At 37.8% G+C, this 27036-nt stretch overlaps 1 protein-coding gene across 1 annotated transcript in view; it reads left to right on the top strand.

The window, feature by feature from the left end:
- The window catches only part of ALG14 (ALG14 UDP-N-acetylglucosaminyltransferase subunit), a 95693-nt gene that overhangs the window by 35082 nt on the left and 33575 nt on the right, over window positions 1-27036 (top strand). The window lies entirely within an intron of this gene.

Raw genomic sequence — 27036 nt, forward strand, 5'->3', positions numbered from 1 at the left:
GTTACCAGAAATGATATACAATGGGCAGAATGTCATACACTCCCAAGTTTTTATAGGAAAGTAATACAGAAGATAGAAATGCGAAAACTTTATTAGTACACCGTATTAAACCTTACCTTCCTTATCTATAATGGTCTTAAATTCTCTGTGGATGAAGTTCTGTTACTAAATTCGAAATGCACTTCAGTGTAAGGCAGATCAGCAGATATGTTATCACAATAGTGTAGACAGCTCTTAAATAATATTCTCATTCCTGTTTAAGGCAGAATCCATTAATCTGTGTAGCCTTAAAGAAACTTGATTAACTTACCTTATACATGATTTCTGGCACAGTGGATATTATTTTCATGAATAGTTGGACAAAAATGCACTTAGCTCTGATGATTTTGAAAGATCTCTATCAGTTTGGTCCTTGCCCTTCACCAACTGAACTGCCATTCAAATGCCTCCTTTAGATTAGAATTTTAAAACCGGAATTTTCTATATGAATAATTTAGATTGTTTTTAAAAGCTATAATTTATAAGCAGTGAAATGCAAAGATCTTAAGTATATAATTAGACTATATCTCTTATCAAGATACAGAACATTTCTATCACCCCACTGGCCCCTCCCCAAGCAACCAATTTCTGGTGATTCCTATCACCATAGATTAATTTTGCTTATATTTATTTTAAAATTTTTGACAAAGTAAATTTATCTCAAAGTCTCCAACCACATTTTTAGTGTGTAAAATTCAGATGTTTTCTGAAAGATCATTAGTGCTCTTAAGGGACTTCCCTGGTGACTCGATGATAAAGAACCCACCTGCCAACACAGGAGACGCAAGTTTGATCCTTGGGTCGGGAAAATCCCCTGGAGGAGGAAATGGGAACCCACTGTGGTATTTTTGCCTGGAGAATTCCACGAACAGAGGACCCTGGTGGGCTGTAGTACATGGGGCCACAAAAGAGTTGGACATGACTGAGCAACTGAGCACACACGTGTGTACTGCTCTTAAAGATTTAATTATTCCTGAAACTTAAGAGATAAAATGGAAGGAAGAAAAATGGGCTTCACATTTTCAGCTGGAAGTTCTGAGTTTACATTACTAAGTCACTGGGGGTATGGCCACTGTCACAGGCAGCAGCCAGGGTCGGGTGTGAGGGCTGGAGGATGCGAAGGTGTGAAAGTGAGAAGGAGGCAATGACGTGATGGCTGGTGTCTGCTGTGGACGTGGAGGGCTCTGCTGTCTGCCTGGCCAAAGCGTTTGATACCCTTGTGGGAAGAGTAGCCGATGGGGCATGAAGACACTGGGTCCCAGGCTCATTTTGGCTTTTATTTGATTTTAGATCCCTTCTGGGCCTCATTCTCTACCTTAAAACAAAAGGACTGAACTAGATGTCCTCTCAGTTTCCTTCAAACTTAGTCTAAAATTTTGAGTGCCATAAATTTGCCTATAAAGAGTGGAAGGAAAAAAAAAAAAAACTATTATGTTTCTAAAGGAATAAGAGGGGGGAAAGGAGGGAATGTGAGGTACTTATTTCCACTTTAAACTGAGTTTTCAAAATTATTTCAAACCTGAACATTGTCCAGTCTGCTGTTCTGATATGGTTCGCGTCACAATATGAACTCCCACTTAGTGAAAGTTGCTTTTACACACACAGCAAGTTAACGGGTAAAAGGCCTTTTTTCCTACTTCAAAAGCAGAACTACAACATGCAGCTCTCTCCTGTATTCGTCCTTGACTTTTTCTTTTTTAAAAAAATTATAAATGGCACTAATTCTTTTGAATATTTTTGCCCTTTTAAACTGAAATATAGTAAATTTATAGTGTTGTGTTAGTTTCAGGTATACAGAAGAGTGATTCAGTTGTGTGTGTGTGTGTGTGTATGTATATATGTTCTTTTTCAGATTCTTTTCCATTATAGGTTATTGCAAGATATTGATTATAGTTCCCTGTGCTGTACAGTAGACCTTGTTCTTTATCTCTTTTATGTATAGTAGTTTGTATCTGTTAACCTCAAACTAATTTGTCCCTCCACCTTCGTCCCCTTTGGTAACCAAAAGATTGTTTTCTATGTCTGTGAGTCTGTTTCTGTTTTGTAAATAAGTTTATTTGTATCGGTTTTGTTTGTTTTTGGATTCCACGAATAAGTGATAACATATGGTACTGTCTTTCTCTGACTTATTTCACTTAGTATGATAATCTCTAGTTCCATTCATGATGCTGCAAATGGCATTGTTTCATTCTCTTTTATGCTGAGCAATATTTCATTGTATATGTATGCTACATTCTTATCCCTTCATCTGTTGGGCATGCTTACATTGCTTCCGTGTCTTGGGTATTATACATAGTGCTGCTATGAACATGTATCTTTTCAAATTAACATTTTTATCTTTTCTGGATCTGTGCTCAGGAGTGGGATTGCTAGGTCATATGGCAACTCTGTTTTTAATTTTTTAAGGAATGTCCATACTGTTTTCCTCAGTGACTGCATCAATTTACATTCCCACCAACCCTGCAAGAGGGTTCCCTTTTCTCCATGCCCTCAGCACTTAACTATTTGTAGACTTTTGGGTGATGGCCATTCTGACTCGTGTGAGTTTTGATTTTCATTTCCCTAACAGTTAATGATGATGAGCATCTTTTCACGTACTGTTGACCATCTGTATGTCTTCCTTGGAGAATTGTCTCCAGATCTTCTGCCCATTTTTTGATTGGGTTGTTTGGTTTTTTGTTATTAAGTTGTATGAGCTGTTTGTATATTTTTGAAATTAAGCCCTTGTCATTTGCTTAATTTTCAAATATTTTCTCCATGTCTGTAGATTGTCTTTTTGTTCTGTCGAGGGTTTCCTTTGCTGTGTGAAAGCTTCTAAGTTTGATTAGGTCCTATTTGTTTATTTTTGCTTTTATTTCTATTGTCTTGGGAATATAGTCTGACAATTTATGTCAGAGAATGTTTTGCCTATGTTATTTTATAGTTTTATGGTATCATGTCTTACATTTAGGTCTTTAAGCCATTTTTAGTTTCTTTTTGTGTATAATATAAGGATGTATTCTAAGAATTGATTTACACATGACTGTCCAGCTTTCCCAGTACCACTTGCTAAAGAAACTGCCTTTTCTCCATTGTATATTTTTGCCTCCTTTGTCAAAAATTAATTGACCGCGAGTGCCTGGGTTTATTTCTGGGCACTCTGTTCTGTTCCATTGATCCATATGTCTCTTTTTGTGCATTCTTATGACTTTGACCAAAGTTTCTTTACTTCTGTTAAAAAGAAAACCCCACTTTTAGAAACAGTAGTAATATCAGACCTTAAATTACCTGAGTTGTCTGAACAGCAAGGCGATTTTCTGCTTCACCTCAGTTGTATGCACCTGAGCCAGTAAGCTGACTCTCCATTCAGCTGTCTCTGCTCCTTACTTTGTCATCTGTAAAACAGACATAAAGCCACTTTCCTTGTTTCAGAGCGAATGGTGAATAATAGAACATTTCAATGTTTTTTAAATGGAAATTCCATCTGGTATATAATAGCTAACATTTATTGACCACACTTATATGTGCCAGGCTTGGTCCTTAGTACTTGCCTTCATGCTGTATGAGGTGGGTAGTACTGTTATGCACATTTAATGGAGGAGGAAACTCAGGCTCTGTAAGACAGGAAGTTACTTGCCCAGAGTATGCAAAACCAGGAAATAACAGAGCTAGGTCTAGAATCCAGGTCTTTCTGATTCCACAGCCCAAAGCCTTAACTACTGGACTGTATGCCCCATTCTGGCTCATCATGGAAAGTGTATTCATTCATATAGGCCAATTAGAAGTCAATTAATAGATTACTTTTAAAATAAATTATGTTAAATATCAGTCCTCTAATTGAGTATGTAAATTTAAATATACCCCAACAGCTCAAGTACTTGCTTTCAAAATAGATTTAATAAAGACTGATCTAATTGAATAATAGTAATAATAGTATATATTTCAAAATTAAGTATCGTGTATATTTGTCAAAATAGAATATTTTTAGAATTCAAAATGGATAATTCAAATAAGTATTAATAAAGAAGTATTACAGAATTTTACAAATGAGACTGATGTGGAAAATTGATTGAATTCATATTTATCAGTTTTCTATTATAGAAAGTCATATGTAAAACCATTGTAAGAATATGTAATATTATATCTTAATTTAACTTTTTGAATGAGATAGTAATCTAAAAACTCAGGTTGTTTTGAGGGAAAAGTGTAGAATTGTGCTTATTGAGCATGTATTAAAAGGCATGCTTGTTTGGGGGACTTCCCTAGAAGTCCAGTGGTTAAGACTCCAAGCCTCCAATGTAGGGAGCTTGGGTGTGATCCCTGGTCAGCAAACAGCTCCCACATGCCATGCAGTGGAAAAAAAGTCATGCTTGCTTCTTCTAAGCCAGTTATTAGATGAAAAGCATCTTAGAGGAAAGGTTATAAACTCTAATTTGGAGGCCTGAATCTAATCTTTACTAATTGGAATGGATGGTTTCTTCTTTTACAAGGTCATGAAATAACTTTTTAGGTGGTTCTGATATTTCACGTATCATATTTTTCCAAGAAATATGGCTTTGCCAGGCATCCTGTGAATAAGAGTCGTAAGTTCCTAAGGGTATCCTTGAGTCTAAAAAGACAGTTGGACAGAAAATAGATTATTGGTTGCCAGCATCTGAGGTGGGGGAGGGACTGACTACAAAAAAAACTTGAAGGAACATTTTTGGGTGAAAAGCTGTTCTGTATTTTGATTGTGGTGGTGATGGTGGTTGTTAATGCATGTGTTTGTCATAACTAAGACTTGTGTGCTAAAAAGGATAAATTTCACTCTATAAATTATATCCTAAATAAATATCAGTTTTAAAATCTGAATCGTGGCTGAAAGCCTCAAATCTTTGCCTCCCAGTAGCTTCATATATAGCATGTAATTATCTTTGAGTAAAAGTGATTTGGTGAATCGTTGCTTACTCCTCCCTACACCTCACCACGCTAGTGTTTTTAAGACCCTCTCTTAAGTGGCACAAATACCAGAGTCGAGTTACAGCATTTATCTAAAATTTCTAACACAAAATTCAACTCCTTTGCCGAATTACGAATCTGGGTCAGGGAACATCACTAGCAGCCAAAAATGACATAGTTCATTAAATGAGCTGAGATTTCTAGTCATTCCAATCACTTATTATTTTATATTTGTCTCTGTAACCTTGGAAACAGCAAGTAGAGCTGGTCAAGTTTGCGATGCTGTATTATATGTTTGATTCTAGGTGAGTCTGTCATCATCAAAGAGTTAGTTATTGAAAGTATATGTTAAATGCCTTCTGCTTTTCCCCTTGTACTGCTTATCCACTTGTACATCCAGTAGGCATCTGAAACTTTCTTGGTTCAAAATTGTAGGTATTTCCTATTTTTCCCAGGTGGCACAGTGGTAAAGATTCCACCTGCCAACTCAGGAGACACAAGAGATGTGGGTTTGATCCCTGGGTTGGGAAGGTTCCCTGGAGAAGGAAAGGACAGTGCACTCCAGTATTCTTCCCTGAGCTCTTGCATGCACGTGCGCGCGCGCACACACACACACACACACACACACGTACATGCATGCTAAGTCACTTCAGTCATGTCCGACTCTTTGCGACACTATGGACTGTAGCCTGCCAGGCTCCTCTGTCCCTGGGGCTTCTCAGAGTACTGGAGTGGGTTACCATGCCCTTCTCCAGAGGAACTTCCTGACCCAGGGATCAAACATACACTCTTCCCCATCTTGGTAAACTTACTTAAGTCAAGTTTTCTAGGAGACATCTTTGATTTATCACTGCCACACCCTACTCCTGTTCAACAGCAAGCCCTGCCAGCCATGTCTTCACAATTTATCATGATTTCTGTCTGTTTCCATCCATGTTCACTGTCCCCCTGCCATCAAGCACCACCCCATCCATCCCCATTGCATGGTCTCTTGCCTGCCTGTGGACATTCATAACCCCCTGCAATTTTACCACTCAGCAGCCAATGTGATTTATAATGTAAATCAGAGTGAGTCTCTTACTCCTCACAGAATGCTGTTACATCCAGCAGCCTTCTATGTTCTTAGAATAACATCCAAATTTCTCACTGTAGCCTGCATGCTCCAGCCTGACCAGCTTCTCTAACCTCTTCTCCTCCTCCTCTCTTTCCCTAGTTTTCTGTATGCCAGACAGACCTGCCTTTTTTTCTCCTCCAACAAACCCCTCTGATTCATATCTCAGAGCCTTTGTACATGCCGTTTCCTGTGGGTGGGGTTCTTCACACCTGCTCTAAATGTGACTGGTGCCTTTCTGTTCTCTGAGCTCAAATGTTCCCTCCTCACAAAGGCCTCCCCTGATACAAGCCCTTCCTCCAGCCCATGTCCTCACCTCTCTGAGAGACTGCCCTGCTTTAGTTTCTTCAGAGTCCTAATCCCACTTTTAAAAAAAGAAAAGAAAAAGCTATTTTATGTATGTGTTCGTCGTTCCATAAGAAACTGCAGCTGCCGTGTTACTGTAGCGCTGCAGCAGTGCCTGGCGCTTGGTAACCTCTCAGTACGTATTTTTGATGAATGGTCCAGTCACTGTGCTAAGTTCTGGTGCCTTATGGTGGCGAGTGAACACTGCTATGGGAGTATCACAGAAGAACTCCGTGGTTCCCTCACTCACAAATGGTGGTCAGAGACCCTGCTCTGTGACAGGATTTATCCTGAGTGTGAGAAGTATGAAAGTAAGCACAGTAGACAGCAGTCTTGCCCACAGCTGGGTTATTATAGTGCAATAGTCCTCTGGGGCGGAGAAGGCAATGGCACCCCACTCCAGTATTCTTGCCTGGAGAATCCCATGGATGGAGGAACCTGGAAGGCTGCAGTCCATGGGGTCGCTGAGGGTCGGACACGACTGAGCGACTTCACTTTCACTTTTCACTTGCATGCATTGGAGAAGGAAATGGCACCCCACTCCAGTATTCTTGCCTGGAGAGTCCCAGGGATGGGGGAGCCTGGTGAGCTGCCGTCTATGGGGTCGCGCACAGTAGGACACGACTAAAGTGACTTAGCAGCAGGTCCTCTGGGGAGCTGGATATGGCTTGAGAGTGGAGATGACATTTAAGCAAAGATGGATAAGAGTTAATCAGTCAGAGAATAGAAAAAAGGTCATTTTAAGAAGAGTAAAAGATTAATAAGTCAGTTGAGTGAATCACATAATGTATATAAGATTGAAGTCTTTAGACTGTACCTTTATTAATTAGCATTTCACATATAATATTTTATTGTTATTAGAAATTAATGAGATCCAAAACTTAAGACCTGAATGCAGTAGCAAGGTAGTCATTTTTATAATGTTAATTATTATGGGTACTTGTTAAGATGACATATGGGACTTTTTTCTCTATAAACCCCATAAACAGATTTTTTTTCATTAAAGTGCAATAGTATTTAAAGGAAATGACCACTTAAACATTTTATTGATTTATCATTTTGATTCATGTGAATGGAACACCTTAAAGTCGTATTTTTAAAAATTTTAAGAAAAATAAAATTTTTTAAACTCTCCCTGTGTCAGTTACTGTTCTCTGTGCTTTACCTATGTTAACTCATTTAATTCCCTTAGCAGTCCTGTGACATAGTACTCTTTATCTCTGTTCTATGGATAAAAAGCTCAAAATCCAGAGAGGTCTGAGCAACCAAGGTCACAAACCTAGTCAGAGTAGCATAGTTCCAGTTCTCTTAGAAGTGTATCAGGTTCTGCCAGAGTTAGATAACTTATTCAATAGAAACTTAACTAGTATTTTTTAATGTCTGTATTGCAGCAGCACGGAAAGCAGCACTGGCTAAATAAAATATAACCAGTGTCCTCAAGAAGCTTATATTTAGTTAGCTTCAAGGAAAATGGAATAAAGAAATAACAGGTAGACATGAAATAGTAATTCTGTTGCGGGGGGAAGCCATTTAAATCAGAAATAGTTCTTCCATCTCTTCAGCCTGCGCCTTGTTTGGTAGCTGAGATTCTTTTAAAAAGCATTTGAGTAGATTTTTTAGCATTTTTTTTTTTGTTTTGAAATGATTACAGATTCCAAGAAGTTGCAGAAATAGTACATAGCGTTCCAGGTACTCTTCACCGAGCTTCCCCTAGTGGTGGTTCTTATTTAACTGTAGTGCAAAATTGGTATTAGTATAATACTGTTAGGGTCTTCCCTAGTGGTTCAGTGGTAAAGAACCCTCCTGCAATGCACGAGACGGGGCAGGAGCCGCGTGTTTGATTCCTTGGTTGGGAAGATCCCCTGGAAAAGGAAATGGCAACCCACTCTAGTATTCTTGCCTGGGAAATTCCATGGACAGAGGAGCCTGACAGGCTGCAACTCATGGGGATCACAAAAGAGTCAGACTCAACAGAACACAACACACACTAGTACACACACTATAGTAATTTTCTAAAACCACACTTTGTGTGTGTGTGTGTGTCCCCACAATACTATTAACCAGACTAAAAACCTTATTCAGTTTTCACTGTTTTTCATATGTGTTCATGTGTGGTTATGTGTGTGTGTGTGTGTAGTTCTGTGCTGTTTTAATCCATGTGTCAAAGTCGAGGTACATAACTGTTTCACATCACTGCCAGAGAACTGTGCTAGCCCTGTACTAGCCCCAGTCCATGTTCCATGGTAGCCATTAATTCGTTTTCCATCACTATAGTTTGTCATTTCAAGAATATTCTATAAGTGGAATCACCCAGTATGAAACTTTTTGAAATTTACTTTATACACTGAGCTTAATGCCCTTGATATCCATTCAGTTTTTTTATATGTATCAATAATTCCTTTTTATTGTTAAATAGGAATTCATCCTATGGATGTACTACAATTTGTTTAACCATTTATCAGTTCAGTTCAGTTCAGTTGCTCAGTCGTGTCCAACTCTGTGCGACCCCATGAATCACTGCACGCCAGGCCTCCCTGTCCATCACCAACTCCCGGAGTTCACTCAGACTCACGTCCATCGAGTCAGTGATGCAATCCAGCCATCTCATCCTCTGTCGTCCCCTTCTCCTCCTGCCCCCAGTCCTTCCCAGCATCGGAGTCTTTTCCAATGAGTCACCTCTTCACATGAGGTGGCCAGAGTACTGGAGTTTCAGCTTTAGCATCATTCCTTCCAAAGAAATCCCAGGGCTGATCTCCTTCAGAATGGACTGGTTGAATCTCCTTGCAGTCCAAGGGACTCTCAAGAGTCTTCTCCAACACCACAGTTCAAAAGCATCAATTCTTTGGTGCTCAGCTTTCTTCACAGTCCAGCTCTGACATCCATACATGACCACTGGAAAAGCCATAGCCTTGACTAGACGGACCTTTGTTGGCAAAGTAATGTCTCTGCTTTTCTAGGTTGTCTATGTTATCTACGTTGGTCATAACTTTTCTTCCAAGGAGTAAGCATCTTTTAATTTCATGGCTGCAGTCACCATCTGCAGTGATTTTGGAGCCCAAAAAAATAAAGTCTGACACTGTTTCCACTGTTTCCCCATCTATTTCCCATGAAGTGATGGGACCAGATACCATGATCTTCGTTTTCTGAATGTTGAGCTTTAAGCCAACTTTTTCACTCTCCACTTTCACTTTCATCAAGAGGCTTTTGAGTTCCTCTTCACTTTCTGCCATAAGGGTGGTGTCATCTGCATATCTGAGGTTATTGATATTTCTCCTGGCAATCTTGATTCCAGCTTGTGCTTCTTCCAGCCCAGCCCAGTATAACCATTTATACTGAGGGCTATTTGTATTATTTTTCAGTTTTTTCCTGCTATGAATAAAGCTACTGTGATTATTCATATATAGGTTTTTGTGTGGACACAGGTTTTCACTTTTCTGAATAAAGGCCCAAGAATAAGATTGCTGGGTCTGATAGAAAGTACAAATTTAGCTTTATAAGAAACTGCCAAGAATTCCCTGACGATTCAGTGGTTAGGATTCTGCACTTTCACTGCCGAGGGCAAGGGTTTGATCCATAGTCAGGGAACTAATATCCCACAACCCTCACAGCCAAAAAAAAAAAAAAAAAAAAAAGCCAAACTATGTTCCATAGTGGCAATACCATTTTACATCTCACTAGCAATGTATGAGAGATCCAGTTTCTCTGTCTTCTCTCTAGCATTTGGTATTATCAGTATTTCTTAGGTGTGTAGTGATATACCATTGTTTTTAATTTGTATTTCCGTAATGGCAAATGATGTTGAACATCTTTTCATGTGCTTATTTGTCATTAATAGCTCTTCTTCACTGAAATGCTTGTTCATGTCTTTTGCCCATTTTCTAATTGAATTTTTCATTTTACTTTTGAGTTTTGTATATTCTAGATATTGGACTGTTGTCCAACATGTGGTTTACAAATAATTTCCCTCACTTCATAGTCTTTTCATCTTCCTAACAAGGTCTTTCACAAAGCAAAACTTTTTACTTTTGATGAGGTCTAATTTATCAAATTTTTCTTTCACAGATTATTCTCTTATTGTCATATCTATAACTCGTCATCCAGCCCTCAATCACAAAGATTTCCTCATATTTTCTTCTAAAGGTCTTATAGTTTTATGTTTTACATGTAAATGTATAAATCAATTTTTGTATCAGGTGTGAGGTTTAGATGAAGGCTTACTTTGCCTGGATGCCCAGCGCAGTTTGTTTTTTTTTTAAAAAAGAAAAGAAAAAGAAAACTTTCCTTCCTCCATTGAATTGCTTCTCCCCTTTGTTAAAAATTAGTTGGAGGGACTTCTCTGGTGGTCCAGTGGTTAAGACTGCTTGCTTTCACTGCAGGGGACTCAGATTGAATCCTCCCTGGTCAGGGAACTAAGACCCCACATGCAGCATGGTGCCGCCAAATAAGTTTTTTTAAGAGAATGATTGCTGCTACTAAGTCGCTTTAGTCGTGTCCAACTCTGTGCGACCCCATGGACGGCAGCCCACCAGGCTCCCCCGTCCCTGGGATTCTCCAGGCAGGAACACTGGAGTGGGTTGCCATTTCCTTCTCCAATGCATGAAAGTGAAAAGTGAAAGTGAAGTTGCTCAGTCGTGTCCAGCTCTTAGCGACCCCATGGACTGCAGCTTACCAGGCTCCTCTGTCCATGGGATTTTCCAGGCAAGAGTACTAGAGTAGGGTGCCATTGCCTTCTCGAAGAGAATTATTACTAACTAAAAAAATAAAATCAACAAAAAAATCAGTTAGAAGTTTAAAAAGCAAGGTAGTTGGGTGTTTCGTTGATCTGTGTCTCTCCTTTCTCGGTACCACTCCCTTGTGGTTGGTATAGCATATAAACCTTAACTTCAGGTAGAGCGATTTCTCCTACTTCATTCTTCTTTTTCAAAATTGTCTTAGCTGTTCTGATCCCTTCCCCTTTCAATATAAACTTTAGAATAAGTTTTTCTATATATAAAACAGAGTTTTGCTGGGATTTTGATAGGAATTGCATTATGTGTATAGATCAGTTGGGGGGAAATTGACGTCTTTACTATACTGAGTCTTCCAAAATGTGAAGAGGGCATGTCTCTTCATTTATTTAGATCTTCTTATATTTTATTCATCAATATTTTGTCATTTTTCAGCATCTAAATTATGTGCATGTGTTTTAAATTAGTATCTTGGTATTTCACTTTTTTGGAAAATTGTAAGTTATAAATGGAATTGTGTTTTTAATTTTGGTTTCTACATGTTTGTTGCTAACATACCAAAATACTGTTGATCTTTGTTTATCTCACTCAGATTCTGTGATCTTGCTTTTCTAAATAGATTTTCTTGGATTTTCTAGAAAAAAATCATATTTTTTACAAATAAGAAAGTTTTATTTCTTCTCTTCCAGTCAGTATATAATTTATTTCCTTTTCTTACTTTATTGCACTGAATAGGGCTTCTAGTATTATGTTTAATAAGAGTGATGAGAGCAGCTTTGTCTCTTTTCCAATTTTAGGGAAAAAGCATTCATTCTTTCACCACTGATTATGATGTCAACTTTAGGTTTTTTATAGATGCTCCTTGTCAAGTTGAAGAAGTTTCCCTTTTGTATTAGACAGGGTTCTCCAGAAAAACTGAACCAGAAACAATAGGATAGAATTTTACTCAGCCTTTTTGTACTATTTAGGTGTTCAGCTTAACACATTAGGGAGAACAATGCACTTTACTCAGTCTACTGATTGAAATGTTAATCGTAACCCCAAAACCCCTCACTGACATTGTTGTTGTTGTTCAGTCGCTAAGTTGTGTCCAACTCTTTGGGACCCCATGGACTGCAGCATGCCAGACTTCCCTCTCCTCTTCTATCTCCCGAGTTTGCTCAGACTCGTGTCCATTGTGTCTATGATGCCATCCAACTATCTCATCCTGTCATCTAAATAGATTTTCTGGGATTTTATTTTCTTAATTTATTGTTTTGTTTTCTTAATTTTAATTTATTTTCTTAATTCTTAATTTATTGCACTGGCTAAGACTTCTAGTATGTTTAATACTTTCCCAGCATCAGGTTCTTTTCCTATGAGTCGGCTCTTCACATCAGGTAGCCAAAATATTGGAGCTTCAGCTTCAGCATCAGTCTTTCCAATGACTACTGAAGGTTGATTTCCTTTAAGATTGACTGGTTTGATCTCCTTTGACCAAATTCTGGGCACCTCATGGCCCAGTCAAATTGACATGTAAAATTAACCATCACAACCTCTATTCCTAATATTCTGATCATGCTTTTATTTTACATTAGTGAAAAATTAATGTATTAATGACAAAATGAATTTTGTCCAAACTTTTTTTGTTGATTGATACAACCATGATTTTTTGTTTAGCTGTTGATACAATACAGTGAGAGATTTTCAAATATTCAAACAGACTTGCATTTCTGGAATGAATTCTACCTGATCATGGTGTATAATCATTTTTGGTTATAGATGGATTTGATTTGCTAGTAATTTGTGAGAATTTTAATGATGATATTCATGAGGGGTATTTGTCATTAGCTTTCTGCTTTAGACTTTCAGCTTGGTATTGAAATTAAGCTGACCTTATAAAATGATTGGTAGGTGTTTCACCCTCTTTATTTTCTGAAAATAATTATTTAGAATCTACGTTAGTGCTTCTTTAAATGTTTGGTAAAATTCTGCAGTAAAAACATCTGGTCCTGATGATTCCTTTTTCAAAAGCTTTAGCTACAGATTACATTTCTTTAATAGACATAGGATTATTCAGGTTCTCTCTCTTTTATTGAGTGAGATTTTGTAGTTTGTGGTTTTTAAGGAATTGTTCCATTTAATCTAAATTTTCAAATTTATGTACCTAGAGCTGTAATATTCCCTAATTTTTCTTTTTTACAGGTTTAGGGTCTGTGGTTATAGCTTTGGTCTCATTCTTGATATTGGGAGGTTCTGTTTTCTCTCTTTTTATATTTGTCAGTCTTACTAGAGACTTATCAATTTTATTGATCTTTTCTAATAGTTAGGTTTTTGTTTCATCTGTTTTCTCTTCTGTTTATTTTTTCCTTTTTGTGGCTGTCTTGGGTTCATTTTGCTCTTCTTTTTCTAGTTTCTTAAGGTAGGGACTTAGATCATTGATTAGACCTTTCTTCTTTTCTAATGTAAGCATTTAGTATTTTAAATTTATCTTTAAGCACTGCTTTAGCATCATCCTGTAGATATATTTTCATTTTGTGCTAAGTATTTTTTATGTCCTTTGATGCTTCTTCTTTGACCCATGGATTATTTAGCATGCTTTAATTTCTATTTGGAGATTTTTTTTCCCCTATTACTGATTTCTAGTTTGATTGATTTTGGTCAGGGAACACACTTTGGTTTTAAATATGTTGACTTAATGTTTTATGATCTAGGATATAGTCTATCTTGGTGAATATTCCATGAGTGCTTGAAAAGAATGTGTGTTCTGCTGTGTTGTATAGGATGTTCTATAATTGTCCGTTAGATCCTTTTGATGGATGATGCTATTGAACTCTTCTATATTTTTGCTGATTTTCCATCTAATAGGTCTACATATAACTGTGAAAGACATGGACCATTTCATGAGTCATTCTAAAGCTATGTCTAAATGGTCTCATTGGTCTTAGCTCTTCATAATCCATTCAGTGCCCTGTTCCCCCTATTGTAATGTACACACTGATCCTGCAGTAATATGAATTTTAAGTGGACCTTATAGTTCACTGTTTTGTCTCTCAAAACCCATGTATTTCTTCACTATTGTGTTTTTCTAGTTTCTCCTAAAAGTGGGGGGTCTTTGAATCATTTTTTCAGTAAGTTAGCTGATCTCATACTCTTGAAAACATACTTCTACAGAAAAATTTGTTTGTTTCAAGGTGAAAAAGAGAACTTTGAATTTGTGAGTTACTGATCATTAAACTAAAGAGGACTGCTTACGTTCAGGGAGAGAGATCTGTAAAGTTCTTGAGGATAAAGGCCATGTATTTTTCTGTTTCCCATGGTCCCTGCTTAGAAAAGTGTCTTCCACATATTTGTGGAATGACTTAAAAATAAATGAATGAATACTGGATGATGTGAGTCATCACAAAAACAAAGATGCCTGGTTCCTAAACTGGTGTTCTTCTCAGGCTTTATTAAAGAGTCTGAAAAACCAGAAGGGTTTCCCAGGTCTGCAAGTGTTTGATTACTGGCTCCCTTCCATCCTGGCTGTTGTTAAATGAAATACTCGGAGAAAGAGCTCTGCATGTTAAAATGAAACCTAATTTAATTTTTAATCAAGTAATAAATATCAGATTCTACATGTATAACAAATTGGAAAGAAATGGACCGTTAATACACTGCCTCTTTGCCTGAAGCTGAAGCTGATTTAATTCACCATGACAAATGTAGATGTATTTATTACATGTACACTCATGCTTTGTATGAAAGAAATCCATTATTTTACTTAGTCTTTTTTTTTCCATGTTCTATATCCAGTTTGAGCTGTGAAATGTCTAAGTTCATAGCAGTAGCAAGTTGATGACATGCATAATGGGCTATTGTCCATAAATGGAATACTATGGCTTTTTTTTTAATGAAGTATTTTCAGTGGTAAACCACAAACTGGGTGGTATTGGGATTACCACTTGTTTGCATAGTATATAAAAATTTTATTGGCCTATTGATTGACATGTGTTTCAGACATTAGGAAGAGTCAGTTAATTTCTTGTTGATATGCCAGAACCTTTACAGGAACTTTGTTTTTCCCCTTAATTTGTGTTGGTTTGATTCTTTGTATAATGACCTTCATCTGGTATTATGTTTTTCGGTGATCAGAACCTTTATAGCATGTTCAAAGGAAACTAAGCTAGACAAAGAAAAGGTCAGCTGGCCCAAGATGCCTATCTGTAATTGGAGTTAAGTGAGAATATGATTTTTCAAGCCAAGTCAAATAAGAAGCAATTAGCTCGCAGTCATCTGTTGCTTCTTGTTTTCCAAGATTAGTGAAATCATACTTGGAGCCATTTGTTTAAGTTTGTTCAGTTCCTGTTCCTCTGTCGACCAATCCTCTGTAGCACATTAAAATAATACCAGTGTTACTTTTTTCCAATTTCTATTTCCCCTCCATACATGTACTGTAAATTTAGCAACTTTCATAGAGATACAGCTGGTATTGTATGCGCATTTAGCAGGTCTGATAAAGCTCAGAGCCCACGGTGAGGAGTGACTGTATGTGAACATTCTCCCACACATTTGGTTTCTTAGGCCTGAGGAACTGCTTTCCCAGCTGCGTGTGAAACTACCGGCTGTACCACTGACACACTGGCTAGGCGACAGCCCGTAGCCGCTTCCATCCACAAATGCGGAATTTGATTTAAATGTTACAGTTTCTGATTCACATTTTGAGTGCCCTTAAAATCTGTGTCAAAATTATGCTGTGTATTATCAGTTAGAGATTGCTTTGAATTTTTTTTCTCCACTTTGGGGGATTCTCCAAAGCTTGAAAACGACTTTTCTTTTCTGAATTGATCCTTTTTCTACTTGGTAAACATGATGTTTTTCCTCTCTGCAGAAGCCAGTATGGCTTTGCCTACCATTTTTCCCTCGTTTCACTTTGCCTACATCACTCTTTTGAGTTGTCGCTGTTTCAGATCATCACAGGCACAGATGAGATCTGGGTCTGGTGGGCCCTCTTCCTCTTGAGATGAAAGCTAGCCTCTTTTCATAAGGATAACAACGTGCTACAGTGAAAACCGAAACAAAAGTTGAAGGAAGAGAAATTCAGTTGTGAAAGGGTTAGGGAAGCGTGGTGGGAACAAAGCTTTTTCCAAGAAAGGACTGATATGTAATCAGAGGCAGTGACCTCAGAGAGACCTGGCCTTGTGCAGAAAGGTGGTGGAAGGCACCAGTAGCTAAGTGAAAACAGAGAGTGAGATCAGGAGAAAGAAAATCTTTGAAATGATCTTCAGTTTTAATAATGATTCCTAAGAACCAGCCAGTTTCAGAACCTTACAGTGCCTATTTTAAAGTTTCACATGAATCAGTATAGCTCTATATTTATAGTATCTGAAAATCACTAAGGTGCCATTTTTGTCTAGGATTTTTAAAATTTCCCTTTGGTCTGAACTAAAAAGAAAAAAAAGGAGCACAATCAGAACACAAATATCTGAGTGTGAAATAGGTGAGCTTAGGAAGGGCTGCTACAGTCCAAGTCAAGGGCAGTCATTAATGATTTGGAGATGTCTGGAACTCAAGTTGGTATGGAAGTAGCTTGGGAAGTATTTTAAATTTGAATGCAGACTGTGAACTCCTTGAGGAAAGGTAAGATGTATTACTCATCTTGGCAATCCTAGCACCTCTTAAAGTGCTCTGGGGCATGTAGGAGTTCAATAAATATTGAAAGAAAGAAGTTGGGTAGGAGGAATATAGGAAGGAAAGAGTCAGAGAAGCTATTAAAACTTAGTGATGACTGCTTAGAGCTTTTAAGGGGGTGGAAAAAATAGAATAGGGGAAAAAACATTGCATAACTGCTCCTTGGCTAACCTTTGCACCCACTGAACTAATCCCTGGAATACATCTAAGGATTTTCTTGGTGGCACGTTTCTGAAGCATTAAATATTGTCTTTGTCGGAACAGTCAAAAGGAAATGGCAAACATTTCTCATTCACCTTAAGCAGAATGCAGTTGCTTTACTATACTTTTCTTTTTATTGAGATAAAATTTACATAACATAAAATGAACTATTTTAAAATGTACAATTCAGTAGCGTTTAGTACATAGACAGTATTAAGTAGCACCTGTATTTGGTTCCAAAACATTTTCATAAAGAGTTGCTTTATTTTAATGCCTGAGTATCATGAAACCACTTAGAGTGTTTTACTTTTTTTTTTTTTTTTTTTTAAAAAAAAGATTGAAACGTAGTGTTTTCCAGCAGCCTCTGGAGACTAAATGCTGTCTTTGTCATAGTCTGCCTTTTAAATTTCTCATTTCCCTCCCCCCGAATCATTGGGTAAAACTTGCACTTTTAGGCTGGCTTTTCCTCTTTGGTAGTTTGCTTTTCAGTGGTTTCTTTTTCTCCTGGCCTCCTGGTGTAATTCTTATATTTTGTAGCATGAATACAGCAAAGCCTCCTGGTTGTGGATTTCTTTTTCTAATGTTATAAAAATCAACTGTGGAAAGCTTATCACTTCTCTATATGGAGTATGACATTTGAGATTCCACTTATACCAGGAGATGTAAGCCAAGGGTCCTTGCTACAGGATGAAAAGGGCAAAATCTGATTTTCTCTAAGACACATGGACAAATAATTATAAAAATATTCTTCCAAAGGACCTTATAATCAGGGATGAGGAAACTTAGGACTACCCTAGATTTACTGAGAAAAATGAATAAAACCCTAAAAATTTCAAACACTGCTGTGGCTTACAGAATAAGATATTTTAGCATTATTGCTTAGAGTAGCGAAAAGGGCCCATTTAGGTTAGAGAGCTTGAGAGCTCTCTTAAAAATAGCAAGACATTCCCTGCTGATAAGACCTCTAAATTATGGAAAGAACATATCGTGACTGATCATTCCTTTTAAGAAATGTGAATAGCAGATTTATAAGTTTCATATGGTTATGATGTCAAAATTTCCATATTCTGCCGTAAAGAATGAAATCTGCAGAGGGATCATCTATAAAATTGCAAAGGGTAGCAAATTCCATTTGTGAGCAGAATACCATTTTGCATTCTTGGTTTTCCTGAAGTCACACTTAAGCCATTTATGCAAATCTTTGACAAAGCAACTTTTAAAAAATGTTTATAGTTGACAGTTCGTGAAAACACATTTGTGCTTATGGGCTAAATAATTACTTTTCTCTAAAGACAGGTGTCTCGTGCTCAAATCAGTTGTGTCCACATCTTAAAAGCTCCAGATGCTATATTTCAAAAGATTTGCTTATACAATACAGTATTTTGTAGATAAGTCTTGTTAGTGAAGTCAGTGCCCAGGGCTCAGGGGACTTTGTTGCTGTTTTATTATTCCCAAGCCAGCTTTCCTGTTTCAGCATTTCAAGGAGCCATGATTCATCTCTGTGAAGTCACACAAGAAAAAAAAAAAAAAAAAAACCCTCACCGCTCAGTAGGCACAGAGAACAGAATTGGGGTGGGCGTGGGTGGAGGTGTGTATTTCCCTCCTCCCTAGGAGAACTGGGTGAGACTTGTGCATGGCAGACTTCCAGTCTTCAGGTCACAGAAGAGTTCATTTTTGTTCTATAGCTTTCATCAAGAATTTGTTCTGAATATTTGCTTTACGTTTTTTCCTCCACATTGTTGTTTCCACATTATTGTTTTCTCTGGCTTGCACCCTTTATACCTTGGTTTTGGTACAGGAGGAAATATGCCACACTGGGGATCAGGAGGCTCTGGGTTTACTCTCAGCCTTGTGAATAATTAGGCATGTGACTCGAAGCTAATCAGTTAGCCTGTCTGAGCTTAGCCTCTCTTCCCGATCAAATGGAAATAATAAGAAGTAGACAGAGCACAGATGTCAGATCCACTTGCTTTTGAACAGGCCGCTGCCTCTGCCAGGAAGGTGATGGATTCCCTGCCACTTAAAACCACTAACTCCTGCTCTGTTCACCTCCTGTCTGAATGACTGATGGCTCCTTGAAGCTCCTGCACCTTGCAGTATCTTAGATATAGTGGATGCCCAAAACATGTTTTTTTAAATTGTGATGACTTACTTCTGAGAACATTTCTGTAGTTCCTCATAGTTTATTTGCAGAACACCTATCACCTATACACACACATCAAATGCTTGGCTACCCTTCTACTGCCCTGCCCTATAGAGCGGCCTTCTCTCTTCTGTCTCTCTTTATACAGTGGCCGTTCTTTCTCTGTCTTCTGCTTTCTCACTCATACCTCTGACCTCCCGTTGGGATTCATGTTGAAAGCCTTGTAGTTTTGCCCATTAACCTTTACTTTTCTACCGCTGTCTTGATCACCTTCTACTGCAGGAATTCTTCTTCCCTTAACTCTCTTGGGAGATAGAATTTAATTTTAATTTTCCACAGTTCTCCCAGTTTTTTGTGCTAGGTGAGTGTCCCTAGCACACTCACCTTTGTTTTAAGGGCTCTCTTCCCCTTGACTATAGGAAGCAGATAGGTACTGACAAAAATTGTAAGCATTATTAGAGTTAGACATGTAAGAGCTTATCCTTTAGTGATAGACTTTATCCAAATAAAATGGGAAAGGTCTTTCTCAATGCCTTTTCTTTGTCTACTTCAATGAGGGCCCTCCCCCGACTTTTTTTTAATATTTAAGACTAGGTCTCCTGCATTTCTTTTTTATCAGCTAATTCTGAAGCAAACTGATAAGCATTGGATCACATGCGGATACAAACATGTTTTGTCTGATTCACCTAGCTAGTTGGCATTTTGTACCACATGGTGGTTTCAGGTCTTTCACGTTGCACAAAAACCCATATTTCTATTTGAGGAATTGGAAGAGCAGGTGACTGCAGGGAGCTATCAGCCAGAGCTGAGTAGTGACCGTCCTGTCTGGGGCACATAGTCTCTTACCTCTGGTTGTCTCATTTATGTAGGCTTCCTGAGCAGGTTGTGTTTGTGTTCAGCCTTCATCCCTCTCTTGGTGACCAGAGTGGGTGGTGGTAGCTCAACGCAGTGGTTTGTAGGCCTCATATACTCAGGGGACTAAATGCAGGCCATGCAAGTGAGAGCAGTGGTCTCAGTGTACTCAGTAGCAAGACAGACCTGCTATCCCTGAACCCTCTCTCCTTAAAATCCCGGAGCTGCCACTGCTTTTGTGACAGAACTGTTTATAGCCTGGTGGATTTCTGTATACAGAGATCAATATGTGTCCTCATATTCCCCCCTCCTCTTTTAATTAGAACAGTCATATTAAGTCATTCCCTGGTGGGGAATCTACTTGTAACTTAGACTCATAAATGTTCACAGATGATACCTTAGCAATTGTTTAATCCTACATCTTCCTTTTAAAGTTTAGGTTATAAAGCCGAGAGGGGGCTTGCCTTGTATTGTCTTAGAACTAATAGCAAAGCATGGTTGACAAACCCCATTCTTCTCACTCCCACCCTCCAGGCTCAACTCTAGACCGCACTAGACATGAAACATGGATTTCCCTCCTCTCTAAGGGCATCCCTGGTGCCTCAGATGGTAAGGAATCTGGCTGCAGTGCAGGAGATCTAGGTTCAACCCCTGAGTTGGAAAGATCCCCTGGAAAAGGGAATGGCTATCCACTCCAGTATTCTTGCCTGGAGAATCCATGGACAGAGGAGCCTAGTGGGCTATAGTCCACAGGGTCACAAACAGTCAGACATGACTGAGCAACTAATACTTACTTAGAGCATCTAAGTGTATATTCTCTACATGAAAGAGAGAAAATGGGCTTTGGGTAGCAGGTATACTAAGGTTCAGGATCTAGGTCTGCCATTCTAATATATGGGCAAGCTTAAGTGAGCTGTTTGATATGCATAAACTTCCTTTGCCTCTGTAGAACAGAGACCGTGATACGTACTTCTTAGTCTTATGTGAATATAACTAGTGTATACATAAGGGGCCTCCATGGTATATTCCTAGGTCCTCTTCACCTCTTTTTTTAAAATTTTAAGTTTGGTTTTTTATAAATGATTGAAAATTTCTGATGACTCACAAAACCAATTTTTAGGGAGAAAGCAATAACAGGAGAACAATAAAAACCTTATGCACATAATTTAAGAATAATGTCTTTTGTATGCATTAATGTTGAGAAGAAATTTTGCAAATTACTGATTTTGGTAAAAAGCTATTAGGTAAATAAACATAATAAAATATATTTATAAAGCAGCATACTTTGTTAATTTATTTTACAAGTATAATTGAGTTTTAATTATTTATGAGTTTTCCACATGAGGTAAGTGAACTGTGATGTAACTTTTAAAGACCATGAAATATTTATTCTTATCAATTCAGGTCAGTATCCTATTACTGAGATTATTCCTTCAAAAGGGAACCAAAATACCAGATGTGTTTGTTAAATATATTGTGTTTGGAGCTTAATCAATTTGGCAGGAATTCAATATAGAATTATCATATGACTTAACGAGAAACATAATGCTATTTATTAAAATAGTCCTCTTTAGTTATCTCATATTAGAGGGAAAAGATAAATAATTCATTGTATGACACTATTATACACAATCACTTCACAAAAATCACTTTGTTAAATTTATTTAAAAATCATATTTCAAAAAATAGTTATATAATCTTATCTTTAAAACTACATCTAAAAGCATAGTGATCAATCACTAACTCATGATCTGGGACAAAAGATTTGATCAGACTGATATGCATAATTCAGTGCTTCTCACCCCTTTATCATCAGGTTAAATATTCTCTTCCAAAAATTGAGAGGCTAACAAGGAGTTAATAAATATTTTTAAACTTAGGCCAAGGAATGCCTGCACGGTGCCCAGCTTGGATGATGTGATGTGTCTGTTTTCATGTTGATTTTCATGCCACAGTGAGCCCCTTCAGGCGTGAAAACAACTGAGGATTATTTGCTTCTCTTTCTTTCTTTTTTGGCCCTCTTGTGTTTTCATCACTGACTCCAGCCCTTCCAAAAGCAGTCTGTCAGGGTTCTCTCTCCTGCCGGGCCACCAGCAACATCCTTCTGAATCTCCCCCTCTCAAGGAGGAGTTCATCTGCATGGGCCTGACTCTCAGTTGCACTGTTCATTTACCCAATTTCTGGAAGCTTCTTCTTAGCTGTGTCTTGCACTATCACTCCATCCCGACCTTTACCACCCATGAACTCTTAGGGCTTTATAGGCTAGCGTTTCACCATTCTCTGGTCATCTCACTTCCATTCGTTTTCCCCTTCCCCAGATTACATTATGAGTACTTTAAGGGCCAGAAACAAAATCTTCTGACTGTATTGGGTGCTTATAGAGGTCTCTGATTAATAACTGGATCATAAGGAACTGGAAGACAGCATGACAAAAATCAGCTCCTGATCCCATCTCTTCCCAGTGCACCACACTGTCTTCCTTCTCTGCCAGTTATTAATGATTTCTCCTCCCCGGCTACCTCCTTCTTTTCCTTCTTAGGTGCCACTCAATGGTAGGGAGTGACATTCAGAAGACCCTTCAGCTGTCCTATGGGTCACCTTTATCCTTGAGACTCTCCCTCCCTGCTAGCCGGGTGTGCCCTGTACTCCTAGTTATCAGAGGTCATGGGAACTTGGACCTCCTCTTTCTCTAAGAGCAAACCATGGCAAGTCTAAAACTATGCAGAGCTCCCTTCAAATTGAAAAAGATTAGGAAACATAACCAAACCTGAGAAACTCAATTCTTCTCTGCTGCCATTCCCCTGAAATACCCAATTGATTCTTAAGGAAGATGTTACTCATTTAATTATTCTTTATTTTTTTAAGAGGACCTGAAACTATCAATGTAAAAATTGCCTTCTGATGCCATTTTTTTAGGATTGTAAAACCTGGGTATCAAAGCAAGCTTTTACTGGTTATAATCTGAATGTCTATCCTTTGAAGTCATTTATTCCTGAATTTGTTATTTTATAAACTTATTATTTACAAATAAAAATTATCTGTAAATAAGTTTATGAAAAATTATAATTTATTTGTAAATTAATTATAAATAAGTAAATTATTTACAATGATGTTATTGTTTTACATTAAATAACTGCTGTGAGCTGAGACCTGAGCTGGCCACCATAAAAGGTGGAGGTGAGCATGAGATGTGGGTGGCATTCATGCTCAGAAGAGTCTATAATCTTGGAGGCAGGCCCTGCCCCAAGTCCTGGGTTAGTAAGATCATGTGGACTGGGAACTGAACTGACCTGCCTCAGGGTTTAAAACAGAAACACCAGGGTGATTATTTGGAGATGTTTTAAATCCCAGACCCTCTTTTGGAGGTGAGAGCTGATTAATGAGCCATTATCCCATCATTCACAAACTACATAGTGAAGAATAGGCATAAGGCTTCAGGATGTCTGACAGAACAGTTCCAGAAGGCAGGAGCAGCAAAGGTACTTCAAAGAACCCAGAACAAATAGCTCTTTGGGTCAGTTTTTAAATCAATAACAGATTGGGCGCTACAAGAGGAAGCCTGTTTCCCAGCCAGTGAACAATGCTAAAAGCCCCGGCTCCCACAGTCTCTGGGGAGTAATTAGAACTTGCTCAGTAATCAGCCAATTTGGATTTCTGAGAATGATTCTAAATATAAAATGATAAAAGTTGAATAAACCAAACTATTGCTTCACCATTTAATTTCATAATTCAATTAGAGAATCATAAAGTTAGAAATGCTGGAGGGTTTTTTGGGTTGTTTTGTTTTGTTTTGTTTTGTTTAAGGAAAAGTTATTTAAAGGCAATGCTATTTTAAAAAAAAATAACTCAAGGCTAAAAATATATGCTGAAGCATTTTATCTCATTGGGGACCTTAAAACAGTAAAATATCCAAGTTGGAATCTCGTCTTCATTAGACCAATAAGTTAGTTTGGGAACTTTGAAATAATTGTTTGATTTCTTTTGTCTATAAAGTCAGTGCAGATTAGGTAGATTGTTCAATTGTTGGCAAAACACTGTAAACATCCAGGTTCTGGTTGCTGTGTTTTTATTATAAAGCACAGGAAACTTCCATCAGAAGCAGTAGAGTGTTAGGATAAATTGTAAATAAACAATAGCTTTTGGTCAAGTTCAAATACAGCCTGTTACTTATCCTGCACTGGAAAAATGAGGCAATTCTTCGATTTCTATGATTACATATATGTATGGCAACTCTAATATTTTTGATGAGAGGGAAAGATTCTTCTGGATTGTTTTTTTGTTGTATAATCAATGGCACAAACCCATAAAAGAGTTGAACAACATCTTACCAAGTTATACTTTTCCCTGTGATATCACTTTTGGTCTTTGAGGTTCCTTCCAGCTTTAAGAGTCTTTAATTCACTGATTCTAATGGGATATTCTAGGGAATTCCACCAAAGCAGGACTGGCTGGAACAGGCCCTGTTGGCCCTGGCGTATAGATGTTCTCCAGGGGAAACCCAGTGTATGATGATGTAAGTGTGACTGACCTGCAGAGGACTGCCTGATTAGAGGTACCTCAGAACTTCACTTAATGCTGCCAGCATAGCCTTGGTGACCAACAAATGTAGCATTTGTATTTCTTAGTAACAGATATGGAGAATTCATTATTACTTAATGAGCAGCAAAATCTTACTGAGCTGTACTATAATAACTTCATAGCTTTCTCTAATAAGACAAAACAACTGGAAAATAGTTCTGTAAGTTTAGTTCCAACTCCACTTCTCATTGAGTTGGATAGTATTTCCCTAAACTAGAGATTGTGGATTACCGTGACATTCACCAAAAGATCCAAACCATGTTTACATGGAAGTACATATGATGAAATAATTGAAATTCACTTTTTATCACTTTTACTCATTCAAAGTAAAGACTAAAATAATTATCAGATTTACTTTTTGAATTTCAATAACAAGGAATAATAGAATGCTAATCCTGCTTTCTCAAGAGGCAGGTCAGGTGGTCTGGTATTCCCATGTTTTGAAGAATTTTCCACAGTTTATTGTGATCCACATAGTCAAAGGCTTTGGCATAGTCAATAAAGCAAAAGTAGATGTTTTCTGGAACTCTCTTGCTTTTTCGATGATCCATCGAATGTTGGCAATTTGATCTCTGGTTCCTCTGCCTTTTCTAAAACCAGCTTGAACATCTGGAAGTTCACTGTTCACGTATTGCTGAAGCCTGGCTTGGAAAATTTTAAGCATTACTTTACTAGCATGTGAGATGAGTGCAATTGACTCATTGCAAAAGACCCTGATGCTGGGAGGGATTGGGGGCAGAAGGAGAAGGGGATGACAGAGGATGAGATGGCTGGATGGCATCACCGACTCAATGCAGATGAGTTTGGGTGAACTCTGGGAGTTCGTGATGGACAGGGAGGCCTGGTGTGCTGCGATTCATGGGGTGGCAAAGAGTCAGACACGACTGAGCGACTGAACTGAACTGAATCCTGCTTTACAGGAAAGGAATGGATTGGCCAAAAAGTTTGTTCAAGTTTTTCTGCAACATCTTATAGAAAAACCCAAACATACTTTTTGGCCAACCCAGTAATTGGAATCTTTGGGTTTCTAGGCTAATTTCGATTCCGGCCCTGCTCATTCTTTTCTGAGATGGCTTTATGATCATAGTGTAGACAGAGAAGCACACAGTATTCTAAGTATACGATAAGAACAATTCCCCTGATGTTATTTTTTGTTAGTTTCTTTGTTTACATAAAGAAGAATGTGCTTGTTTATATTTCTGCTAGGTCCTGTTGGAATTTTCTCTTCCAATTTCATAGAACTTTTCACTAAGTATGGGATGATATGCTGATATCATTTTCACTTCCAGTCAGTAAGAACTTTCTTTTCTTTGCAGATCTTAGGAATGGTGAGAAGAACTAACTCATTTCTTGTGGTATTTTCTAAATCCATACTAAACAAATGAGTAGTCACATGGCTGATAGAATTAACAGTATACAGTAACTTGTTGTTTGTTTCTCTCTTTTTTTAAAGTAGATTTTATTCTTTAGAGCCATTTTAGATTTACAGCAAAATTTAGCAGAAGGTATGGAGAGTTCCCATGTACCCTCTGCCCTACACAGGCATCATATCCCCCATTATCAATATCCCTCATCAGAATGGTACACTGATTATATTTGATGAACCTGCATTGATACATCAGTATCATCCAAAGCCCACATATTTACATTATTATTCACTCTTGGTGTTAACACATTCAATAGATTTTGAGAAATATATAATGACATGTATCAATGGTAAAGAATCTGCCTGCCAATGAAGGAAACACAGGTTCCAGATCTTCCCTGGGGCAGGAAGATCCCCTGGAGAAGGAAATGGCAACCCAATCCAGTATTCTTGCCCAGAGAATCTGATGGCCAGAGAGCCCAGTGGGCTACAGTTGATGAGGTCACAAAAAGTTGGAAATGACTTAGCAACTGAATAACAACAACAGTGGGTATGTACTAGTATCTTGTTTTAATTTGCATTTTTCTAATAATGTATGATGTGGGGCATCTTTTCACATGCTTTTTTGCTATTAGTGAAGTGTTGGTAAAGATCTGGCCCATTTCTTAGTCGATTTGTTCGTTTTCTCAGTTTTGAGTTTTAAAAGTTCTTTGTATATTTTGGATAATAGTTCTTTGTCTGATATGTCTTTTGCAAATATTTTCTCCCAGTCTGTGATTTGTCTTCATTTTATTCATAAAGTCTTTTAAAGAATTGATTTTTTATTTTAACTAAGTCCAAATTATCAATTATTTCTTCTGTGGATTGTGCCTTTGGTATTAAATCTAAAAAGTCATCACCAAACCCACAGTCATCTATTAATAGATTTTCTGTGTTATCATCTAGGAATTCTGTAGGTTTGCATGTTATGTTTAGGTCTGTGATCTACTTTGAGTTACTTTTTGTGAAGGGTATAAGATCTGTGTAAGAAGGAATCTGTATCTTTTTTCTTTTGGGCATATGGACGTCCAGTTGTTCTAACACCATTTGTTGAAAAGACTATCTCTGT

The sequence above is a fragment of the Bubalus kerabau genome, chromosome 6 (genome assembly GCF_029407905.1).
Source record: "Bubalus kerabau isolate K-KA32 ecotype Philippines breed swamp buffalo chromosome 6, PCC_UOA_SB_1v2, whole genome shotgun sequence".
NCBI classification, from domain to species: domain Eukaryota; kingdom Metazoa; phylum Chordata; class Mammalia; order Artiodactyla; family Bovidae; genus Bubalus; species Bubalus kerabau.